The 24,953-nt window shown below is 50.1% G+C and overlaps 1 long non-coding RNA gene across 1 annotated transcript; it reads right to left on the reverse strand.

The window, feature by feature from the left end:
• Positions 1-24,192: 24,192 nt before the first annotated feature.
• On the reverse strand, positions 24,193-24,953 carry LOC135408856 (uncharacterized). Its single transcript, XR_010427886.1, has 4 exons — positions 24,755-24,953; positions 24,580-24,641; positions 24,437-24,486; positions 24,193-24,332 (listed from the first exon to the last, which is right to left on the reverse strand). It is a non-coding gene; the product is annotated as an uncharacterized LOC135408856 (long non-coding RNA).

The raw sequence follows: 24,953 nt of genomic DNA on the forward strand, positions 1-24,953 counted from the left end.
AAAAGAGTCTAAAAAAATTAAAACCAGGAGATAAGTCTAAGAGAAATAAAACCAGGAGATAAGCCTTAGAAAATTAAAAGAAGGAGAAGAGCCTAAAAAAATGAAAATCAGGAGAAGAGCCTAAAAACTTTAAATCAGGAGAAGAGCCTAAAAACTTTAAATCAGGAGAAGAGCCTAAGAGAAATAAAAGAGCCTAAGAAAATTAAAATCAGGAGAAGAGCCTAAGAAAATTAAAATCAGGAGAAGAGCCTAAAAAAATTAAAATCAGGAAAAGAACCAAAACAATTAACATCACGAGAAGAGCCTAAAAAAATTAAAATCAGGAGAAGAGCCTAAGAGAATTAAACGCAGGAGAAGAGCCTAAGAGAATTAAAATCAGGAGAAGAGACTAAGAGAATTAAAATCAGGAGAAGAGTCTAAAAAAATTACAATCAGGAGAAGAGTCTAAAAAAATTAAAACCAGGAGATAAGTCTAAGAGAAATAAAACCAGGAGATAAGCCTTAGAAAATTAAAAGAAGGAGAAGAGCCTAAAAAACTTTAAATCAGGAAAAGAGTCTAAGAGAAATAAAATCAGGAAAAGAGCCTAAGAGAAATAAAATCAGGAGAAGAGCCTAAAAGAAATAAAATCAGGAGAAGAGCCTAAGAGAAATAAAATCAGGAGAAGAGCCTAAGAGAAATAAAATCAGGAGAAGAGCCTAAGAGAAATAAAATCAGGAGAAGAGCCTAAGAGAAATAAAATCAGGAGAAGAGCCTAAGAAAATTAAAATCAGGAGAAGAGCCTAAAAAAATTAAAATCAGGAGAAGAGCCTAAAAAAATTAAAATCAGGAAAAGAACCAAAACAATTAACATCACGAGAAGAGCCTAAAAAAATTAAAATCAGGAGAAGAGCCTAAAAAAATGAAAATCAGGAGAAGAGCCTAAGAGAAATAAAATCAGGAGAAGAGCCTAAGAGAAATAAAATCAGGAGAAGAGCCTAAGAGAAATAAAATCAGGAGAAGAGCCTAAGAGAAATAAAATCAGGAAAAGAGCCTAAGAGTATTGAAATCAGGAAAAGAGCATAAAAAAATTAAAATCAGGAAGAGAGCGTAAAAAAATTACAATCAGGAGAAGAGTCTAAAAAAATTAAAACCAGGAGATAAGTCTAAGAGAAATAAAACCAGGAGATAAGCCTAAGAAAATTAAAAGAAGGAAAGGACCCTAAAAAAATTAAAATCAGGAGTAGAGCCTATAAAATTAAAATCAGAAGAGCCTAAAAGAATTAAAATCAGGAGTCTAAAAATTCAAATCAGGAGAAGAGCCTAAAGAAATTAAAAACAGGAGAAGAGCCTAAGAGAAATAAAATCAGGAAAAGAGCCTTAAAAAATTAAAATCAGGAAAAGAACCTAAAAAAATTAAAATCAGGAAAAGAACCTAAAAAAATTAAAATCAGGAGAAGAGCCTAAGAGAAATAAAATCAGGAGAGAAGCCTAAGAAAATTAAAATCAGGAGAAGAGCCTAAAAAAACTAAAATCAGGAGAAGAGCTTAAAAAAAATTAAAAGCAGGAGAGGAGCCTACAAAAATTAAAAGCAGGAGAAGAGCCTAAAACAATTAAAAGCAGGAGAAGAGTCTAAAACAATTAAAATCAGGAGAAGAGCCTAAGAAGATTTAAATCAGGACAAGAGCCTAAAAAAATTAAAATCAGGACAAGAGCCTAAAAAAATTAAAATCAGGAGAAGAGTCTAAAAAAATTGAAATCAGGAGAAGAGCCTAAAAAAATTAAAAGCAGGAGAACAGCCTAAGAGAATTAAAATCAGGAAAAGAACCTAAAAGAATTAAAATCAGGAGAACAGCCTAGGAGAATTAAAATCAGGAGAGGAGCATAAAAAAATTAAAATCAGGAGAAGAGCCTATAAAAAATAAAATCAGACGAAGAGCCTAAAAGAATTAAAATCAGGAGAAGAGTCTAAAAAAATTAAAATCAGGAGAAGAGCCTAAAAAAATTAAAATCAGGAGAAGAGCCTAAAAAAATTAAAATCAGGAGAAGAGCCTAAAAAAATGAAAATCAGGAGAAGAGCCTAAGAGAAACAAAATCAGGAGAAGAGTCTAAAAAAATTACAATCAGGAGAAGAGTCTAAAAAAATTAAAACCAGGAGATAAGCCTAAGAGAAATAAAACCAGGAGATAAGCCTTAGAAAATTAAAAGAAGGAGAAGAGCCTAAAAAAATGAAAATCAGGAGAAGAGCCTAAAAAAAAAGAAAATCAGGAGAAGAGCCTAAGAGAAATAAAATCAGGAGAAGAGCCTAAGAGTATTGAAATCAGGAAAAGAGCATAAAAAAATTAAAATCAGGAAGAGAGCGTAAAAAAATTACAATCAGGAGAAGAGTCTAAAAAAATTAAAACCAGGAGATAAGTCTAAGAGAAATAAAACCAGGAGATAAGCCTAAGAAAATTAAAAGAAGGAAAGGAGCCTAAAAAAATTAAAATCAGGAGAAGAGCCTAAAAAAATTAAAATCAGGAAGAGAGCCTATAAAATTAAAATCAGAAGAGCCTAAAAGAATTAAAATCAGGAGTCTAAAAATTAAAATCAGGAGAAGAGCCTAAAGAAATTAAAAACAGGAGAAGAGCCTAAGAGAAATAAAATCAGGAAAAGAGCCTTAAAAAATTAAAATCAGGAAAAGAACCTTAAGAGAATTAAAATCAGGAGAAGAGCCTAAGAGAAATAAAATCAGGAGAAGACCATAAAAAAAATTAAAATCAGGAGAAGAGCCTAAGAAAAATAAAATCAGGAGAAGACCATAAAAAAATTAAAATCAGGAGTAGAGCCTAAAAAATTAAAATCAGGAGAACAGCCTAGGACATTTAAAATCAGGAGTGGAGCAAAAAAAAAAAAAAAACAGGAGAAGAGCCTAAGAGAATTAAAATCAGGAGAAGAGCCTAAAAAAATTATATTCAGGAGAGGAGCATAAAAAAAAAAATATCAGGAGAAGAACCTAAGAAAATCAAAATCAGGAGAAGAGCCTAAGAGAATTAAAATCAGGAGAAGAGTCCAAAAAAATTTAAAGAAGGAGAAGAGCCTAACAGAATTAAAATCAGGAGAAGAGCCTAAGAGAAATAAAATCACGAGAAGAGCCTAAGAAAATTAAAATCAGGAGAAGACCATAAAAAAATTAAAATCAGGAGAAGAGCCTAAAAAAATTAAAATCAGGAAAAGAGCCTAAAAAAATTAAAATCAGGAAAAGAGCCTAAAAAAATCACAATCAGGAGAAGAGTCTAAAAAAATTATAATCAGGAGAAGAGTCTAAAAAAAATTAAAATCAGGAGATAAGCCTAAGAGAAATAAAACCAGGAGATAAGCCTAAGAAAATTAAAAGAAGGAGAAGAGCCTAAAAAAATTAAAATCAGAAGAAGAGTCTAAAAACCTTTAAATCAGGAGAAGAGCCTAAGAGAAATATAATCAGGAAAAGAGCCTAAAAAAATTACAATCAGGAAAAGAGCCTAAAAAAATTACAATCAGGAGAAGAGCCTAAAAAAATTAAAATCAGGAAAAGAGCCTAAGAGAATTAAAATCAGGAGTTAAGCCTAAAAAAACTAAAATCAGGAGAAGAGCCTAAGAAAAATTAAAATAAGGAGAGAAGACTAAAAAAACTGAAATCCGGAGAAGTGCAAATTACGTCTGTTGTGTGGCATGGGGCTCAAACCCCAGTGATCCCCCTACTCACCAGCACCCAGGTCCTGACCGCAGTGGGACACTGTGGATGTCACGTTCCGGGATACCTGAGTGAGTGAGACACAAACTTAGAAGGCATCTCGAAAGCTGCAGTGGATCCCCGCTCCTCCTGCTGCCTCCCCAACTCACCTACAAGGCTCCTCTCTCTTCAGCTGCTCCCAAGACCGACCCTGCAAATTAAATGGGCAAAACCTCAAACACTCAGCTCTCAAACATTTAGGGATTGCTCACAACGAAAGCCAAAAACCTCTAAACCCTAGACACTGGTTCCTACTCTACCCAGTCGGGACTCTATACACCCAAGCAGGGCATCGCAAGACCATCCTGCTCACAGACTGGACAGCCATCGGCTCCACTGTCTAAGGGAACTGACATGTTCATGTGAGACTCTGAGCAATATTCTATCTACCCACTGATCCACAGAGCAGGGCAGAGCAGGTCCAGGCTGACCCCAAGTGAGACACCCCACACCTGTGACCACACACACCACGTGACACAATTAAGAGATGAAGGACACAAAACATGGACGAGACAAAGGACGTGACACAGACCGGAACTGCTCTGCCCTGCACACGGGAATCCCATGATAAAAAGTAAGCCCTTCCTTTGATGCGTCCAAATAACCTGTCACAGGATACCCCCTGCACCGGACTAATTGCAAAAATCCCTCCAGGCGAGGCACAGACTTGCACCCACTCCCAACTACTCCCTGGGACTTGGCCCTGCACTTATCTTGCTGAGAGCCAGGGATGCCAATCCAGCTTTGATGCAGAGGAGGAGCACCTGGGCTGGCGCAGAGGTTCCTGCCATCGTCAGACTACTAGGAGCCAACTGCGAGAAAGAAAACCACAAGCAATACGTGAGTTGTGTGGCATGGGGTTCAAACCACAGTGATCCCCCTACTCACCAGCACCCAGGTCCTGAGCGGAGTCGGACACTGTGGATGTCACGTTCCGGGATACCTGAGTGAGTGAGACACAAACTTAGAAGGCATCTCTAAAGCTGCAGTGGATCCCTGCTCCTCCTGCTGCCTCCCCAACTCACCTACAAGGCTCCTCTCTCTTCAGCTGCTCCCAAGACTGCCTCTGCAAATGAAATGGGCAAATGCTCAAACACTCAGCTCTCAAACATTTAGGGATTGCTCACAACGAAAGCCAAAAACCTCTAAACCCTAGACACTGGTTCCTACTCTACCCAGTCGGGACTCTATACACCCAAGCAGGGCATCGCAAGACCATCCTGCTCACAGACTGGACAGCCATCGGCTCCACTGTCTAAGGGAACTGACATGTTGACGTCACACTCCGAGCCATATTCCATCTACCCACTGATCCATGGAGCAGGGCAGAGCAGTTCCAGGCTGACCCCAAGTGAGACACCCCACACCTGTGACCACACACACCACGTGACACAATTAAGAGACGAAGGACACAAAACATGGACGAGACAAAGGACGTGACACAGACCGGAACTGCTCTGCCCGGCACACGGGAATCCCATGATAAAAAGTAAGCCCTTCCTTTGATGCGTCCAAATAACCTGTCACAGGATACCCCCTGCACCGGACTAATTGCAAAAATCCCTCCAGGCGAGGCACAGACTTGCACCCACTCCCAACCCCTCTCTGGGTCTTTGCCCTGCACTTATCTTGCCGAGAGCAGGGGATGCCAATCCAGCTTTGATGCAGAGGAGGGGCACCTGGGCTGCCTCAGAGGTTCCTGCCATCATCAGACTACTCGGAGTCAACTGCGAGAAAGAAAACCAGACACCATATCTGAGTAGTGTGGCACGTGGTCCCAGCCCCCAGGATCCCTCTACTCACTGTCACCGAGGCAGGTCCTCGGGTCGCTGGCTCTGACCACAGTTGGACAACGTGCTGTCATCTTCTGGGATACCTGAGTGAGCGAGAGACAAAATTAGAGGGCATCTCTAAAGGTGCAGTGGATCCCCGCTCCTCCTGCTGCCTCCCCAACTCACCTACAAGGCTCCTCTCTCTTCAGCTGCTCCCAAGACCGACCCTGCAAATGAAATGGGCAAATGCTCAAACACTCAGCTCTCAAACATTTAGGGATTGCTCACAACGAAAGCCAAAAACCTCTAAACCCTAGACACTGGTTCCTACTCTACCTAGCCGGGATTCTATACACCCAAGCAGGGCATCGCAAGACCATCCTGCTCACAGACTGGACAGCCATCGGCTCCACTCTCTAAGGGAACTGACATGTTCACCTGACACTCGGAGCCATATTCCATCTACCCACTGATCCACGGAGAAGGGCAGAGCAGGTCCAGGCTGACCCCAAGTGAGACACCCCACATCTGTGACCACACACACCATGTGACACAAAACACCACGAGACAAAGGACATGACTCACACCAGAACTGCTCTGCCCTGCAAACGTGAATCCCATGATAAAAAGTAAGCCCTTCCTTTGATGCGTCCAAATAACCTGTCACAGGATACCCCCTGCACCGGACTAATTGCAAAAATCCCTCCAGGCGAGGCACAGACTTGCACCCACTCCCAACTACTCCCTGGGTCTTGGCCCTGCACTTATCTTTCCGAGAGCCAGGGATGCCAATCCAGCTTTGATGCAGAGGAGGAGCACCTGGGCTGGCGCAGAGGTTCCTGCCATCGTCAGACTACTAGGAGCCAACTGCGAGAAAGAAAACCACAAGCAATACGTGAGTTGTGTGGCATGGGGTTCAAACCACAGTGATCCCCCTACTCACCAGCACCCAGGTCCTGAGCGGAGTCGGACACTGTGGATGTCACGTTCCGGGATACCTGAGTGAGTGAGACACAAACTTAGAAGGCATCTCTAAAGCTGCAGTGGATCCCTGCTCCTCCTGCTGCCTCCCCAACTCACCTACAAGGCTCCTCTCTCTTCAGCTGCTCCCAAGACTGCCTCTGCAAATGAAATGGGCAAATGCTCAAACACTCAGCTCTCAAACATTTAGGGATTGCTCACAACGAAAGCCAAAAACCTCTAAACCCTAGACACTGGTTCCTACTCTACCCAGTCGGGACTCTATACACCCAAGCAGGGCATTGCAAGACCATCCTGCTCACAGACTGGACAGCCATCGGCTCCACTGTCTAAGGGAACTGACATGTTCATGTGAGACTCTGAGCAATATTCTATCTACCCACTGATCCACAGAGCAGGGCAGAGCAGGTCCAGGCTGACCCCAAGTGAGACACCCCACACCTGTGACCACACACACCACGTGACACAATTAAGAGACGAAGGACACAAAACATGGACGAGACAAAGGACGTGACACAGACCGGAACTGCTCTGCCCTGCACACGGGAATCCCATGATAAAAAGTAAGCCCTTCCTTTGATGCGTCCAAATAACCTGTCACAGGATACCCCCTGCACCGGACTAATTGCAAAAATCCCTCCAGGCGAGGCACAGACTTGCACCCACTCCCAACCCCTCTCTGGGTCTTTGCCCGGCACTTATCTTGCCGAGAGCAGGGGATGCCAATCCATCTTTGATGCAGAGGAGGGGCACCTGGGCTGCCTCAGAGGTTCCTGCCATCATCAGACTACTCGGAGTCAACTGCGAGAAAGAAAACCAGACACCATATCTGAGTAGTGTGGCACGTGGTCCCAGCCCCCAGGATCCCTCTACTCACTGTCACCGAGGCAGGTCCTCGGGTCGCTGGCTCTGACCACAGTTGGACAACGTGCTGTCATCTTCTGGGATACCTGAGTGAGCGAGAGACAAAATTAGAGGGCATCTCTAAAGGTGCAGTGGATCCCCGCTCCTCCTGCTGCCTCCCCAACTCACCTACAAGGCTCCTCTCTCTTCAGCTGCTCCCAAGACCGACCCTGCAAATGAAATGGGCAAATGCTCAAACACTCAGCTCTCAAACATGTAAGGATTGCTCACAACGAAAGCCAAAAACCTCTAAACCCTAGACACTGGTTCCTACTCTACCTAGCCGGGATTCTATACACCCAAGCAGGGCATTGCAAGACCATCCTGCTCACAGACTGGACAGCCATCGGCTCCACTGTCTAAGGGAACTGACATGTTCATGTGAGACTCTGAGCAATATTCTATCTACCCACTGATCCACAGAGCAGGGCAGAGCAGGTCCAGGCTGACCCCAAGTGAGACACCCCACACCTGTGACCACACACACCACGTGACACAATTAAGAGACGAAGGACACAAAACATGGACGAGACAAAGGATGTGACACAGACCAGAACTGCTCTGCCCTGCACACGGGAATCCCATGATAAAAAGTAAGCCCTTCCTTTGATGCGTCCAAATAACCTGTCACAGGATACCCCCTGCACCGGACTAATTGCAAAAATCCCTCCAGGCGAGGCACAGACTTGCACCCACTCCCAACTACTCCCTGGGACTTGGCCCTGCACTTATCTTTCCGAGAGCCGGGGATGCCAATCCAGCTTTGATGCAGAGGAGGAGCACCTGGGCTGGCGCAGAGGTTCCTGCCATCGTCAGACTACTAGGAGCCAACTGCGAGAAAGAAAACCACAAGCAATACGTGAGTTGTGTGGCATGGGGCTCAAACCCCAGTGATCCCCCTACTCACCAGCACCCAGGTCCTGAGCGGAGTCGGACACTGTGGATGTCACGTTCCGGGATACCTGAGTGAGTGAGACACAAACTTAGAAGGCATCTCGAAAGCTGTAGTGGATCCCCGCTCCTCCTGCTGCCTCCCCAACTCACCTACAAGGCTCCTCTCTCTTCAGCTGCTCCCAAGACTGCCTCTGCAAATGAAATGGGCAAATGCTCAAACACTCAGCTCTCAAACATTTAGGGATTGCTCACAACGAAAGCCAAAAACCTCTAAACCCTAGACACTGGTTCCTACTCTACCTAGCCAGGATTCTATACACCCAAGCAGGGCATCGCAAGACCATCCTGCTCACAGACTGGACAGCCATCGGCTCCACTGTCTAAGGGAACTGACATGTTGACGTCACACTCCGAGCCATATTCCATCTACCCACTGATCCATGGAGCAGGGCAGAGCAGGTCCAGGCTGACCCCAAGTGAGACACCCCACACCTGTGACCACACACACCACGTGACACAATTAAGAGACGAAGGACACAAAACATGGAAGAGACAAAGGACGTGACACAGACCGGAACTGCTCTGCCCGGCACACGGGAATCCCATGATAAAAAGTAAGCCCTTCCTTTGATGCGTCCAAATAACCTGTCACAGGATACCCCCTGCACCGGACTAATTGCAAAAATCCCTCCAGGCGAGGCACAGACTTGCGCCCACTCCCAACTACTCCCTGGGTCTTTGCCCGGCACTTACCTTGCCGAGAGCAGGGGATGCCAATCCATCTTTGATGCAGAGGAGGGGCACCTGGGCTGCCTCAGAGGTTCCTGCCATCATCAGACTACTCGGAGGCAACTGCGAGAAAGAAAACCAGACACCATATCTGAGTAGTGTGGCACGTGGTCCCAGCCCCCAGGATCCCTCTACTCACTGTCACCGAGGCAGGTCCTCGGGTCGCTGGCTCTGACCACAGTTGGACAACGTGCTGTCATCTTCTGGGATACCTGAGTGAGCGAGAGACAAAATTAGAGGGCATCTCTAAAAGTGCAGTGGATCCCCGCTCCTCCTGCTGCCTCCCCAACTCACCTACAAGGCTCCTCTCTCTTCAGCTGCTCCCAAGACCGACCCTGCAAATGAAATGGGCAAATGCTCAAACACTCAGCTCTCAAACATGTAAGGATTGCTCACAACGAAAGCCAAAAACCTCTAAACCCTAGACACTGGTTCCTACTCTACCTAGCCGGGATTCTATACACCCAAGCAGGGCATTGCAAGACCATCCTGCTCACAGACTGGACAGCCATCGGCTCCACTCTCTAAGGGAACTGACATGTTCACCTGACACTCGGAGCCATATTCCATCTACCCACTGATCCACGGAGAAGGGCAGAGCAGGTCCAGGCTGACCCCAAGTGAGACACCCCACATCTGTGACCACACACACCATATGACACAAAACACCACGAGACAAAGGACATGACTCACACCAGAACTGCTCTGCCCTGCAAACATGAATCCCATGATAAAAAGTAAGCCCTTCCTTTGATGCGTCCAAATAACCTGTCACAGGATACCCCCTGCACCGGACTAATTGCAAAAATCCCTCCAGGCGAGGCACAGACTTGCACCCACTCCCAACTACTCCCTGGGACTTGGCCCTGCACTTATCTTGCTGAGAGCCAGGGATGCCAATCCAGCTTTGATGCAGAGGAGGAGCACCTGGGCTGGCGCAGAGGTTCCTGCCATCGTCAGACTACTAGGAGCCAACTGCGAGAAAGAAAACCACAAGCAATACGTGAGTTGTGTGGCATGGGGTTCAAACCACAGTGATCCCCCTACTCACCAGCACCCAGGTCCTGAGCGGAGTCGGACACTGTGGATGTCACGTTCCGGGATACCTGAGTGAGTGAGACACAAACTTAGAAGGCATCTCTAAAGCTGCAGTGGATCCCTGCTCCTCCTGCTGCCTCCCCAACTCACCTACAAGGCTCCTCTCTCTTCAGCTGCTCCCAAGACTGCCTCTGCAAATGAAATGGGCAAATGCTCAAACACTCAGCTCTCAAACATTTAGGGATTGCTCACAACGAAAGCCAAAAACCTCTAAACCCTAGACACTGGTTCCTACTCTACCCAGTCGGGACTCTATACACCCAAGCAGGGCATCGCAAGACCATCCTGCTCACAGACTGGACAGCCATCGGCTCCACTGTCTAAGGGAACTGACATGTTGACGTCACACTCCGAGCCATATTCCATCTACCCACTGATCCATGGAGCAGGGCAGAGCAGTTCCAGGCTGACCCCAAGTGAGACACCCCACACCTGTGACCACACACACCACGTGACACAATTAAGAGACGAAGGACACAAAACATGGACGAGACAAAGGACGTGACACAGACCGGAACTGCTCTGCCCGGCACACGGGAATCCCATGATAAAAAGTAAGCCCTTCCTTTGATGCGTCCAAATAACCTGTCACAGGATACCCCCTGCACCGGACTAATTGCAAAAATCCCTCCAGGCGAGGCACAGACTTGCACCCACTCCCAACCCCTCTCTGGGTCTTTGCCCTGCACTTATCTTGCCGAGAGCAGGGGATGCCAATCCAGCTTTGATGCAGAGGAGGGGCACCTGGGCTGCCTCAGAGGTTCCTGCCATCATCAGACTACTCAGAGTCAACTGCGAGAAAGAAAACCAGACACCATATCTGAGTAGTGTGGCACGTGGTCCCAGCCCCCAGGATCCCTCTACTCACTGTCACCGAGGCAGGTCCTCGGGTCGCTGGCTCTGACCACAGTTGGACAACGTGCTGTCATCTTCTGGGATACCCGAGTGAGCGAGAGACAAAATTAGAGGGCATCTCTAAAGGTGCAGTGGATCCCCGCTCCTCCTGCTGCCTCCCCAACTCACCTACAAGGCTCCTCTCTCTTCAGCTGCTCCCAAGACCGACCCTGCAAATGAAATGGGCAAATGCTCAAACACTCAGCTCTCAAACATTTAGGGATTGCTCACAACGAAAGCCAAAAACCTCTAAACCCGAGACACTGGTTCCTACTCTACCTAGCCGGGATTCTATACACCCAAGCAGGGCATCGCAAGACCATCCTGCTCACAGACTGGACAGCCATCGGCTCCACTCTCTAAGGGAACTGACATGTTCATGTGAGACTCTGAGCAATATTCTATCTACCCACTGATCCACAGAGCAGGGCAGAGCAGGTCCAGGCTGACCCCAAGTGAGACACCCCACACCTGTGACCACACACACCATGGGACACAAAACACCACGAGACAAAGGACATGACCCACACAGGACGTGACACAAAACACGCACGAGACACAGGACGTGACACAAAACACGCACGAGACACAGGACGTGACACAGACCGGAACTGCTCTGCCCCGCACACCTGAATCCCATGATAAAAAGTAAGTCCTTCCTTTGATGCGTCCAAATAACCTGTTCCAGGATACCCACTCCACCGGACTAATTGCAAAAATCCCTCCAGGCAATGCACATACTTGCACCCACTCCCAACCACTCTCTGGGTCTTTGCCCTGCACTTATCTTTCCGAGAGCAGGGGATGCCAATCCAGCTTTGATGCACAGGAGGGGCACCTGGGCTGGCTCAGAGGTTCCTGCCATCGTCAGACTACTCGGCGTCAACTGCGAGAAAGAAAACCATAAGCAATACGTGAGTTGTGTGGCATGGGGCTCAAACCACAGTGATCCCACTACTCACCAGCACCCAGGCCGTGACCGGAGTCGGACACTGTGGATGTCACATTCCAGGATACCTGAGTGAGTGAGACACAAACTTAGAAGGCATCTCTAAAGGTGCAGTGGATCCCCGCTCCTCCTGCTGCCTCCCCAACTCACCTACAAGGTTCCTCTCTCTTCAGCTGCTCCCAACACTGCCCCTGCAAATGAAATGGGCAAATGCTCAAACACTCAGCTCTCAAACATTTAGGGATTGCTCACAACGAAAGCCAAAAACCTCTAAACCCTAGACACTGGTTCCTACTCTACCTAGCCGGGACTCTAGACACCCAAGCAGGGCATCGCAAGACCATCCTGCTCACAGACTGGACAGCCATCGGCTCCACTGTCTAAGGGAACTGACATGTTCATGTGAGACTGAGAAATATTCTATCCACCCACTGATCCACGGAGGAGGGCAGAGCAGGTCCATGCTGACCCCAAGTGAGACACCCCACACCTGTGACCACACACACCATGTGACACAATTAAGAGACGAAGGACACAAAACAGAGGGATGAGACAAAGGATGTGACACAGACCAGAACTGCTCTGCCCTGCACACAGGAATCCCATGATAAAAAGTAAGCCCTTCTTTTGATGCGTCCAAATAACCTGTCACAGGATACCCCCTGCACCAGACTAATTTCAAAAATCCCTCCAGGCGAGGCACAGACTTGCACCAACTCCCAACCCCTCTCTGGGTCTTTGCCCTGCACTTATCTTGCCGAGAGCAGGGGATGCCAATCCAGCTTTGATGCAGAGGAGGGGCACCTGGGCTGCCTCAGAGGTTCCTGCCATCATCAGACTACTCGGAGTCAACTGCGAGAAAGAAAACCAGACACCATATCTGAGTAGTGTGGCACGTGGTCCCAGCCCCCAGGATCCCTCTACTCACTGTCACCGAGGCAGGTCCTCGGGTCGCTGGCTCTGACCACAGTTGGACAACGTGCTGTCATCTTCTGGGATACCTGAGTGAGCGAGAGACAAAATTAGAGGGCATCTCTAAAGGTGCAGTGGATCCCCGCTCCTCCTGCTGCCTCCCCAACTCACCTACAAGGCTCCTCTCTCTTCAGCTGCTCCCAAGACCGACCCTGCAAATGAAATGGGCAAATGCTCAAACACTCAGCTCTCAAACATGTAAGGATTGCTCACAACGAAAGCCAAAAACCTCTAAACCCTAGACACTGGTTCCTACTCTACCTAGCCGGGATTCTATACACCCAAGCAGGGCATTGCAAGACCATCCTGCTCACAGACTGGACAGCCATCGGCTCCACTCTCTAAGGGAACTGACATGTTCATGTGAGACTCTGAGCAATATTCTATCTACCCACTGATCCACAGAGCAGGGCAGAGCAGGTCCAGGCTGACCCCAAGTGAGACACCCCACACCTGTGACCACACACACCATGGGACACAAAACACCACGAGACAAAGGACATGACCCACACAGGACGTGACACAAAACACGCACGAGACACAGGACGTGACACAAAACACGCACGAGACACAGGACGTGACACAGACCGGAACTGCTCTGCCCCGCACACCTGAATCCCATGATAAAAAGTAAGTCCTTCCTTTGATGCGTCCAAATAACCTGTCACAGGATACCCCCTGCACCGGACTAATTGCAAAAATCCCTCCAGGCAATGCACATACTTGCACCCACTCCCAACCACTCTCTGGGTCTTCGCCCTGCACTTATCTTTCCGAGAGCAGGGGATGCCAATCCAGCTTTGATGCACAGGAGGGGCACCTGGGCTGGCTCAGAGGTTCCTGCCATCGTCAGACTACTCGGCGTCAACTGCGAGAAAGAAAACCATAAGCAATACGTGAGTTGTGTGGCATGGGGCTCAAACCACAGTGATCCCACTACTCACCAGCACCCAGGCCGTGACCGGAGTCGGACACTGTGGATGTCACATTCCAGGATACCTGAGTGAGTGAGACACAAACTTAGAAGGCATCTCTAAAGCTGCAGTGGATCCCTGCTCCTCCTGCTGCCTCCCCAACTCACCTACAAGGCTCCTCTCTCTTCAGCTGCTCCCAAGACTGCCTCTGCAAATGAAATGGGCAAATGCTCAAACACTCAGCTCTCAAACATTTAGGGATTGCTCACAACGAAAGCCAAAAACCTCTAAACCCTAGACACTGGTTCCTACTCTACCCAGTCGGGACTCTATACACCCAAGCAGGGCATCGCAAGACCATCCTGCTCACAGACTGGACAGCCATCGGCTCCACTGTCTAAGGGAACTGACATGTTGACGTCACACTCCGAGCCATATTCCATCTACCCACTGATCCATGGAGCAGGGCAGAGCAGTTCCAGGCTGACCCCAAGTGAGACACCCCACACCTGTGACCACACACACCACGTGACACAATTAAGAGACGAAGGACACAAAACATGGACGAGACAAAGGACGTGACACAGACCGGAACTGCTCTGCCCGGCACACGGGAATCCCATGATAAAAAGTAAGCCCTTCCTTTGATGCGTCCAAATAACCTGTCACAGGATACCCCCTGCACCGGACTAATTGCAAAAATCCCTCCAGGCGAGGCACAGACTTGCACCCACTCCCAACCCCTCTCTGGGTCTTTGCCCTGCACTTATCTTCCCGAGAGCAGGGGATGCCAATCCAGCTTTGATGCAGAGGAGGGGCACCTGGGCTGCCTCAGAGGTTCCTGCCATCATCAGACTACTCGGAGTCAACTGCGAGAAAGAAAACCAGACACCATATCTGAGTAGTGTGGCACGTGGTCCCAGCCCCCAGGATCCCTCTACTCACTGTCACCGAGGCAGGTCCTCGGGTCGCTGGCTCTGACCACAGTTGGACAACGTGCTGTCATCTTCTGGGATACCCGAGTGAGCGAGAGACAAAATTAGAGGGCATCTCTAAAGGTGCAGTGGATCCCCGCTCCTCCTGCTGCCTCCCCAACTCACCTACAAGGCTCCTCTCTCTTCAGCTGCTCCCAAGACCGACCCTGCAAATGAAATGGGCAAATGCTCAAACACTCAGCTCTCAAACATTTAGGGATTGCTCACAACGAAAGCCAAAAACCTCTAAACCCTAGACACTGGTTCCTACTCTACCTAGCCGGGATTCTATACACCCAAGCAGGGCATCGCAAGACCATCCTGCTCACAGACTGGACAGCCATCGGCTCCACTCTCTAAGGGAACTGACATGTTCACCTGACACTCGGAGCCATATTCCATCTACCCACTGATCCACGGAGAAGGGCAGAGCAGGTCCAGGCTGACCCCAAGTGAGACACCCCACATCTGTGACCACACACACCATGGGACACAAAACACCACGAGACAAAGGACATGACTCACACCAGAACTGCTCTGCCCTGCAAACGTGAATCCCATGATAAAAAGTAAGCCCTTCCTTTGATGCGTCCAAATAACCTGTCACAGGATACCCCCTGCACCGGACTAATTGCAAAAATCCCTCCAGGCGAGGCACAGACTTGCACCCACTCCCAACTACTCCCTGGGACTTGGCCCTGCACTTATCTTTCCGAGAGCCGGGGATGCCAATCCAGCTTTGATGCAGAGGAGGAGCACCTGGGCTGGCGCAGAGGTTCCTGCCATCGTCAGACTACTAGGAGCCAACTGCGAGAAAGAAAACCACAAGCAATACGTGAGTTGTGTGGCATGGGGTTCAAACCACAGTGATCCCCCTACTCACCAGCACCCAGGTCCTGAGCGGAGTCGGACACTGTGGATGTCACGTTCCGGGATACCTGAGTGAGTGAGACACAAACTTAGAAGGCATCTCTAAAGCTGCAGTGGATCCCTGCTCCTCCTGCTGCCTCCCCAACTCACCTACAAGGCTCCTCTCTCTTCAGCTGCTCCCAAGACTGCCTCTGCAAATGAAATGGGCAAATGCTCAAACACTCAGCTCTCAAACATTTAGGGATTGCTCACAACGAAAGCCAAAAACCTCTAAACCCTAGACACTGGTTCCTACTCTACCCAGTCGGGACTCTATACACCCAAGCAGGGCATCGCAAGACCATCCTGCTCACAGACTGGACAGCCATCGGCTCCACTGTCTAAGGGAACTGACATGTTGACGTCACACTCCGAGCCATATTCCATCTACCCACTGATCCATGGAGCAGGGCAGAGCAGTTCCAGGCTGACCCCAAGTGAGACACCCCACACCTGTGACCACACACACCACGTGACACAATTAAGAGACGAAGGACACAAAACATGGACGAGACAAAGGACGTGACACAGACCGGAACTGCTCTGCCCGGCACACGGGAATCCCATGATAAAAAGTAAGCCCTTCCTTTGATGCGTCCAAATAACCTGTCACAGGATACCCCCTGCACCGGACTAATTGCAAAAATCCCTCCAGGCGAGGCACAGACTTGCACCCACTCCCAACCCCTCTCTGGGTCTTTGCCCTGCACTTATCTTGCTGAGAGCAGGGGATGCCAATCCATCTTTGATGCAGAGGAGGGGCACCTGGGCTGCCTCAGAGGTTCCTGCCATCATCAGACTACTCGGAGGCAACTGCGAGAAAGAAAACCAGACACCATATCTGAGTAGTGTGGCACGTGGTCCCAGCCCCCAGGATCCCTCTACTCACTGTCACCGAGGCAGGTCCTCGGGTCGCTGGCTCTGACCACAGTTGGACAACGTGCTGTCATCTTCTGGGATACCTGAGTGAGCGAGAGACAAAATTAGAGGGCATCTCTAAAGGTGCAGTGGATCCCCGCTCCTCCTGCTGCCTCCCCAACTCACCTACAAGGCTCCTCTCTCTTCAGCTGCTCCCAAGACCGACCCTGCAAATGAAATGGGCAAATGCTCAAACACTCAGCTCTCAAACATTTAGGGATTGCTCACAACGAAAGCCAAAAACCTCTAAACCCTAGACACTGGTTCCTACTCTACCTAGCCGGGATTCTATACACCCAAGCAGGGCATCGCAAGACCATCCTGCTCACAGACTGGACAGCCATCGGCTCCACTCTCTAAGGGAACTGACATGTTCACCTGACACTCGGAGCCATATTCCATCTACCCACTGATCCACGGAGAAGGGCAGAGCAGGTCCAGGCTGACCCCAAGTGAGACACCCCACACCTGTGACCACACACACCATGGGACACAAAACACCACGAGACAAAGGACATGACCCACACCAGAACTGCTCTGCCCTGCAAACGTGAATCCCATGATAAAAAGTAAGCCCTTCCTTTGATGCGTCCAAATAACCTGTCACAGGATACCCCCTGCACCGGACTAATTGCAAAAATCCCTCCAGGCGAGGCACAGACTTGCACCCACTCCCAACTACTCCCTGGGACTTGGCCCTGCACTTATCTTTCCGAGAGCCGGGGATGCCAATCCAGCTTTGATGCAGAGGAGGAGCACCTGGGCTGGCGCAGAGGTTCCTGCCATCGTCAGACTACTAGGAGCCAACTGCGAGAAAGAAAACCACAAGCAATACGTGAGTTGTGTGGCATGGGGCTCAAACCCCAGTGATCCCCCTACTCACCAGCACCCAGGTCCTGAGCGGAGTCGGACACTGTGGATGTCACGTTCCGGGATACCTGAGTGAGTGAGACACAAACTTAGAAGGCATCTCTAAAGCTGCAGTGGATCCCTGCTCCTCCTGCTGCCTCCCCAACTCACCTACAAGGCTCCTCTCTCTTCAGCTGCTCCCAAGACTGCCTCTGCAAATGAAATGGGCAAATGCTCAAACACTCAGCTCTCAAACATTTAGGGATTGCTCACAACGAAAGCCAAAAACCTCTAAACCCTAGACACTGGTTCCTACTCTACCCAGTCGGGACTCTATACACCCAAGCAGGGCATCGCAAGACCATCCTGCTCACAGACTGGACAGCCATCGGCTCCACTGTCTAAGGGAACTGACATGTTGACGTCACACTCCGAGCCATATTCCATCTACCCACTGATCCATGGAGCAGGGCAGAGCAGTTCCAGGCTGACCCCAAGTGAGACACCCCACACCTGTGACCACACACACCACGTGACACAATTAAGAGACGAAGGACACAAAACATGGACGAGACAAAGGACGTGACACAGACCGGAACTGCTCTGCCCGGCACACGGGAATCCCATGATAAAAAGTAAGCCCTTCCTTTGATGCGTCCAAATAACCTGTCACAGGATACCCCCTGCACCGGACTAATTGCAAAAATCCCTCCAGGCGAGGCACAGACTTGCACCCACTCCCAACCCCTCTCTGGGTCTTTGCCCTGCACTTATCTTGCCGAGAGCAGGGGATGCCAATCCAGCTTTGATGCAGAGGAGGGGCACCTGGGCTGCCTCAGAGGTTCCTGCCATCATCAGACTACTCGGAGTCAACTGCGAGAAAGAAAACCAGACACCATATCTGAGTAGTGTGGCACGTGGTCCCAGCCCCCAGGATCCCTCTACTCACTGTCACCGAGGCAGGTCCTCGGGTCGCTGGCTCTGACCACAGTTGGACAACGTGCTGTCATCTTCTGGGATACCTGAGTGAGCGAGAGACAAAATTAGAGGGCATCTCTAAAGGTGCAGTGGATCCCCGCTCCTCCTGCTGCCTCCCCAACTCACCTACAAGGCTCCTCTCTCTTCAGCTGCTCCCAAGACCGACCCTGCAAATGAAATGGGCAAATGCTCAAACACTCAGCTCTCAAACATTTAGGGATTGCTCACAACGAAAGCCAAAAACCTCTAAACCCTAGACACTGGTTCCTACTCTACCTAGCCGGGATTCTATACACCCAAGCAGGGCATCGCAAGACCATCCTGCTCACAGACTGGACAGCCATCGGCTCCACTCTCTAAGGGAACTGACATGTTCACCTGACACTCGGAGCCATATTCCATCTACCCACTGATCCACGGAGAAGGGCAGAGCAGGTCCAGGCTGACCCCAAGTGAGACACCCCACATCTGTGACCACACACACCATGGGACACAAAACACCACGAGACAAAGGACATGACTCACACCAGAACTGCTCTGCCCTGCAAACGTGAATCCCATGATAAAAAGTAAGCCCTTCCTTTGATGCGTCCAAATAACCTGTCACAGGATACCCCCTGCACCGGACTAATTGCAAAAATCCCTCCAGGCGAGGCACAGACTTGCACCCACTCCCAACTACTCCCTGGGACTTGGCCCTGCACTTATCTTTCCGAGAGCCGGGGATGCCAATCCAGCTTTGATGCAGAGGAGGAGCACCTGGGCTGGCGCAGAGGTTCCTGCCATCGTCAGACTACTAGGAGCCAACTGCGAGAAAGAAAACCACAAGCAATACGTGAGTTGTGTGGCATGGGGTTCAAACCACAGTGATCCCCCTACTCACCAGCACCCAGGTCCTGAGCGGAGTCGGACACTGTGGATGTCACGTTCCGGGATACCTGAGTGAGTGAGACACAAACTTAGAAGGCATCTCTAAAGCTGCAGTGGATCCCTGCTCCTCCTGCTGCCTCCCCAACTCACCTACAAGGCTCCTCTCTCTTCAGCTGCTCCCAAGACTGCCTCTGCAAATGAAATGGGCAAATGCTCAAACACTCAGCTCTCAAACATTTAGGGATTGCTCACAACGAAAGCCAAAAACCTCTAAACCCTAGACACTGGTTCCTACTCTACCCAGTCGGGACTCTATACACCCAAGCAGGGCATCGCAAGACCATCCTGCTCACAGACTGGACAGCCATCGGCTCCACTGTCTAAGGGAACTGACATGTTGACGTCACACTCCGAGCCATATTCCATCTACCCACTGATCCATGGAGCAGGGCAGAGCAGTTCCAGGCTGACCCCAAGTGAGACACCCCACACCTGTGACCACACACACCACGTGACACAATTAAGAGACGAAGGACACAAAACATGGACGAGACAAAGGACGTGACACAGACCGGAACTGCTCTGCCCGGCACACGGGAATCCCATGATAAAAAGTAAGCCCTTCCTTTGATGCGTCCAAATAACCTGTCACAGGATACCCCCTGCACCGGACTAATTGCAAAAATCCCTCCAGGCGAGGCACAGACTTGCACCCACTCCCAACCCCTCTCTGGGTCTTTGCCCTGCACTTATCTTGCTGAGAGCAGGGGATGCCAATCCATCTTTGATGCAGAGGAGGGGCACCTGGGCTGCCTCAGAGGTTCCTGCCATCATCAGACTACTCGGAGGCAACTGCGAGAAAGAAAACCAGACACCATATCTGAGTAGTGTGGCACGTGGTCCCAGCCCCCAGGATCCCTCTACTCACTGTCACCGAGGCAGGTCCTCGGGTCGCTGGCTCTGACCACAGTTGGACAACGTGCTGTCATCTTCTGGGATACCTGAGTGAGCGAGAGACAAAATTAGAGGGCATCTCTAAAGGTGCAGTGGATCCCCGCTCCTCCTGCTGCCTCCCCAACTCACCTACAAGGCTCCTCTCTCTTCAGCTGCTCCCAAGACCGACCCTGCAAATGAAATGGGCAAATGCTCAAACACTCAGCTCTCAAACATTTAGGGATTGCTCACAACGAAAGCCAAAAACCTCTAAACCCTAGACACTGGTTCCTACTCTACCTAGCCGGGATTCTATACACCCAAGCAGGGCATCGCAAGACCATCCTGCTCACAGACTGGACAGCCATCGGCTCCACTCTCTAAGGGAACTGACATGTTCACCTGACACTCGGAGCCATATTCCATCTACCCACTGATCCACGGAGAAGGGCAGAGCAGGTCCAGGCTGACCCCAAGTGAGACACCCCACACCTGTGACCACACACACCATGGGACACAAAACACCACGAGACAAAGGACATGACCCACACCAGAACTGCTCTGCCCTGCAAACGTGAATCCCATGATAAAAAGTAAGCCCTTCCTTTGATGCGTCCAAATAACCTGTCACAGGATACCCCCTGCACCGGACTAATTGCAAAAATCCCTCCAGGCGAGGCACAGACTTGCACCCACTCCCAACTACTCCCTGGGACTTGGCCCTGCACTTATCTTTCCGAGAGCCGGGGATGCCAATCCAGCTTTGATGCAGAGGAGGAGCACCTGGGCTGGCGCAGAGGTTCCTGCCATCGTCAGACTACTAGGAGCCAACTGCGAGAAAGAAAACCACAAGCAATACGTGAGTTGTGTGGCATGGGGCTCAAACCCCAGTGATCCCCCTACTCACCAGCACCCAGGTCCTGAGCGGAGTCGGACACTGTGGATGTCACGTTCCGGGATACCTGAGTGAGTGAGACACAAACTTAGAAGGCATCTCTAAAGCTGCAGTGGATCCCTGCTCCTCCTGCTGCCTCCCCAACTCACCTACAAGGCTCCTCTCTCTTCAGCTGCTCCCAAGACTGCCTCTGCAAATGAAATGGGCAAATGCTCAAACACTCAGCTCTCAAACATTTAGGGATTGCTCACAACGAAAGCCAAAAACCTCTAAACCCTAGACACTGGTTCCTACTCTACCCAGTCGGGACTCTATACACCCAAGCAGGGCATCGCAAGACCATCCTGCTCACAGACTGGACAGCCATCGGCTCCACTGTCTAAGGGAACTGACATGTTGACGTCACACTCCGAGCCATATTCCATCTACCCACTGATCCATGGAGCAGGGCAGAGCAGTTCCAGGCTGACCCCAAGTGAGACACCCCACACCTGTGACCACACACACCACGTGACACAATTAAGAGACGAAGGACACAAAACATGGACGAGACAAAGGACGTGACACAGACCGGAACTGCTCTGCCCGGCACACGGGAATCCCATGATAAAAAGTAAGCCCTTCCTTTGATGCGTCCAAATAACCTGTCACAGGATACCCCCTGCACCGGACTAATTGCAAAAATCCCTCCAGGCGAGGCACAGACTTGCACCCACTCCCAACCCCTCTCTGGGTCTTTGCCCTGCACTTATCTTGCCGAGAGCAGGGGATGCCAATCCAGCTTTGATGCAGAGGAGGGGCACCTGGGCTGCCTCAGAGGTTCCTGCCATCATCAGACTACTCGGAGTCAACTGCGAGAAAGAAAACCAGACACCATATCTGAGTAGTGTGGCACGTGGTCCCAGCCCCCAGGATCCCTCTACTCACTGTCACCGAGGCAGGTCCTCGGGTCGCTGGCTCTGACCACAGTTGGACAACGTGCTGTCATCTTCTGGGATACCTGAGTGAGCGAGAGACAAAATTAGAGGGCATCTCTAAAGGTGCAGTGGATCCCCGCTCCTCCTGCTGCCTCCCCAACTCACCTACAAGGCTCCTCTCTCTTCAGCTGCTCCCAAGACCGACCCTGCAAATGAAATGGGCAAATGCTCAAACACTCAGCTCTCAAACATGTAAGGATTGCTCACAACGAAAGCCAAAAACCTCTAAACCCTAGACACTGGTTCCTACTCTACCTAGCCGGGATTCTATACACCCAAGCAGGGCATTGCAAGACCATCCTGCTCACAGACTGGACAGCCATCGGCTCCACTGTCTAAGGGAACTGACATGTTCATGTGAGACTCTGAGCAATATTCTATCTACCCACTGATCCACAGAGCAGGGCAGAGCAGGTCCAGGCTGACCCCAAGTGAGACACCCCACACCTGTGACCACACACACCACGTGACACAATTAAGAGACGAAGGACACAAAACATGGACGAGACAAAGGATGTGACACAGACCAGAACTGCTCTGCCCTGCACACGGGAATCCCATGATAAAAAGTAAGCCCTTCCTTTGATGCGTCCAAATAACCTGTCACAGGATACCCCCTGCACCGGACTAATTGCAAAAATCCCTCCAGGCGAGGCACAGACTTGCACCCACTCCCAACTACTCCCTGGGACTTGGCCCTGCACTTATCTTTCCGAGAGCCGGGGATGCCAATCCAGCTTTGATGCAGAGGAGGAGCACCTGGGCTGGCGCAGAGGTTCCTGCCATCGTCAGACTACTAGGAGCCAACTGCGAGAAAGAAAACCACAAGCAATACGTGAGTTGTGTGGCATGGGGCTCAAACCCCAGTGATCCCCCTACTCACCAGCACCCAGGTCCTGAGCGGAGTCGGACACTGTGGATGTCACGTTCCGGGATACCTGAGTGAGTGAGACACAAACTTAGAAGGCATCTCGAAAGCTGCAGTGGATCCCCGCTCCTCCTGCTGCCTCCCCAACTCACCTACAAGGCTCCTCTCTCTTCAGCTGCTCCCAAGACTGCCTCTGCAAATGAAATGGGCAAATGCTCAAACACTCAGCTCTCAAACATTTAGGGATTGCTCACAACGAAAGCCAAAAACCTCTAAACCCTAGACACTGGTTCCTACTCTACCTAGCCAGGATTCTATACACCCAAGCAGGGCATCGCAAGACCATCCTGCTCACAGACTGGACAGCCATCGGCTCCACTGTCTAAGGGAACTGACATGTTGACGTCACACTCCGAGCCATATTCCATCTACCCACTGATCCATGGAGCAGGGCAGAGCAGTTCCAGGCTGACCCCAAGTGAGACACCCCACACCTGTGACCACACACACCACGTGACACAATTAAGAGACGAAGGACACAAAACATGGACGAGACAAAGGACGTGACACAGACCGGAACTGCTCTGCCCGGCACACGGGAATCCCATGATAAAAAGTAAGCCCTTCCTTTGATGCGTCCAAATAACCTGTCACAGGATACCCCCTGCACCAGACTAATTTCAAAAATCCCTCCAGGCGAGGCACAGACTTGCACCAACTCCCAACCCCTCTCTGGGGCTTTGCCCTGCACTTATCTTGCCAAGAGCAGGGGATGCCAATCCATCTTGGATGCACAGGACGGGCACCTGGGCTGCCTCAGAGGTTCCTGCCATCATCAGAGTACTCGGAGTCAACTGCAAGAAAGAAAACCAGACTCCAGATCTGAGTACTGAGGCACGTGGCCCCAGCCCCCAGGATCCCTCTACTCACTGTCACCGAGGCAGGTCCTCGTGTCACTGGCTCTGACCTGACTTGGACAAGGTGCTATCATCTCCTGGGACACATGAGCGAGAGAGAGACAAAATTAGAGGGCATCTCTATAGCTGCAGTGGATTCCTGCTCCTCCTGCTGCCTCCCCAACTCACCTCCAACGCTCATCTGCTCCCAAAGGTTAGCTGGATGGCACGTGCAATCAAAAAAGCTCAATCCTTCATTGCTGATCCTTTCAATACTCGGAGATTACCTACAAGGACAGCTCCAGAGGACCAAACCGTGTCCGTCACCTCACTGTGAGTTGGCTTCAGCCCTGTGAGGCTTCGTACGTCTCCTGCAAAACAACCCAGAGGCAAGTGTGAGTACTGAGATACTGCCCAAGAGTTTGCTGCTCCCATGGCAGCTTCTGTCTGACTCCCCTTGACCGTGACCTCTTACAGGCAGGGTCCCCGTCACGTTGGACTGTATGTTAGAAGTCGGTGCATTGCCTGGAAAACAAAAAAACAAGTATGTACACAGATTCACCACAAGTAAACCACCTGCAAAAGAGCAGCTAGTTTTGTCCTGCAGTCACTGCTCACCTTGCTCACCAGGCTCACCTTCCCTCTGGTGCCTGTCATCTGCTGGGCTGAGGGCTCTGCATCTTAAAAAAAAAAAAATAAAAAAAACAAAACTAAACCACCAAACCATCCAAATGATCAAGTAACCCTAGGGCCAAAAGTCATGTCTTGGCTCTGACCTCACATGACAACCCACCTTCTGACTGTGCTCCTCCAGCCTCTTCTGTTCATCTCTGCTTTACATCCAGTCCCTCTGACACTGCAAAGAAATGAGTTACCAAAGTCAGCCATATATACAGGGGGACTTTAGCTGCTGTGCAATTCTAATTTCTCCTTAGACAAGCCCTCTGGGGTCCAAAGACAACCTGCACAAACAAACACTGACCTAACTTTAA

Source organism: Pseudopipra pipra, unplaced genomic scaffold (genome assembly GCF_036250125.1).
Source record: "Pseudopipra pipra isolate bDixPip1 unplaced genomic scaffold, bDixPip1.hap1 HAP1_SCAFFOLD_69, whole genome shotgun sequence".
Taxonomy (NCBI): domain Eukaryota; kingdom Metazoa; phylum Chordata; class Aves; order Passeriformes; family Pipridae; genus Pseudopipra; species Pseudopipra pipra.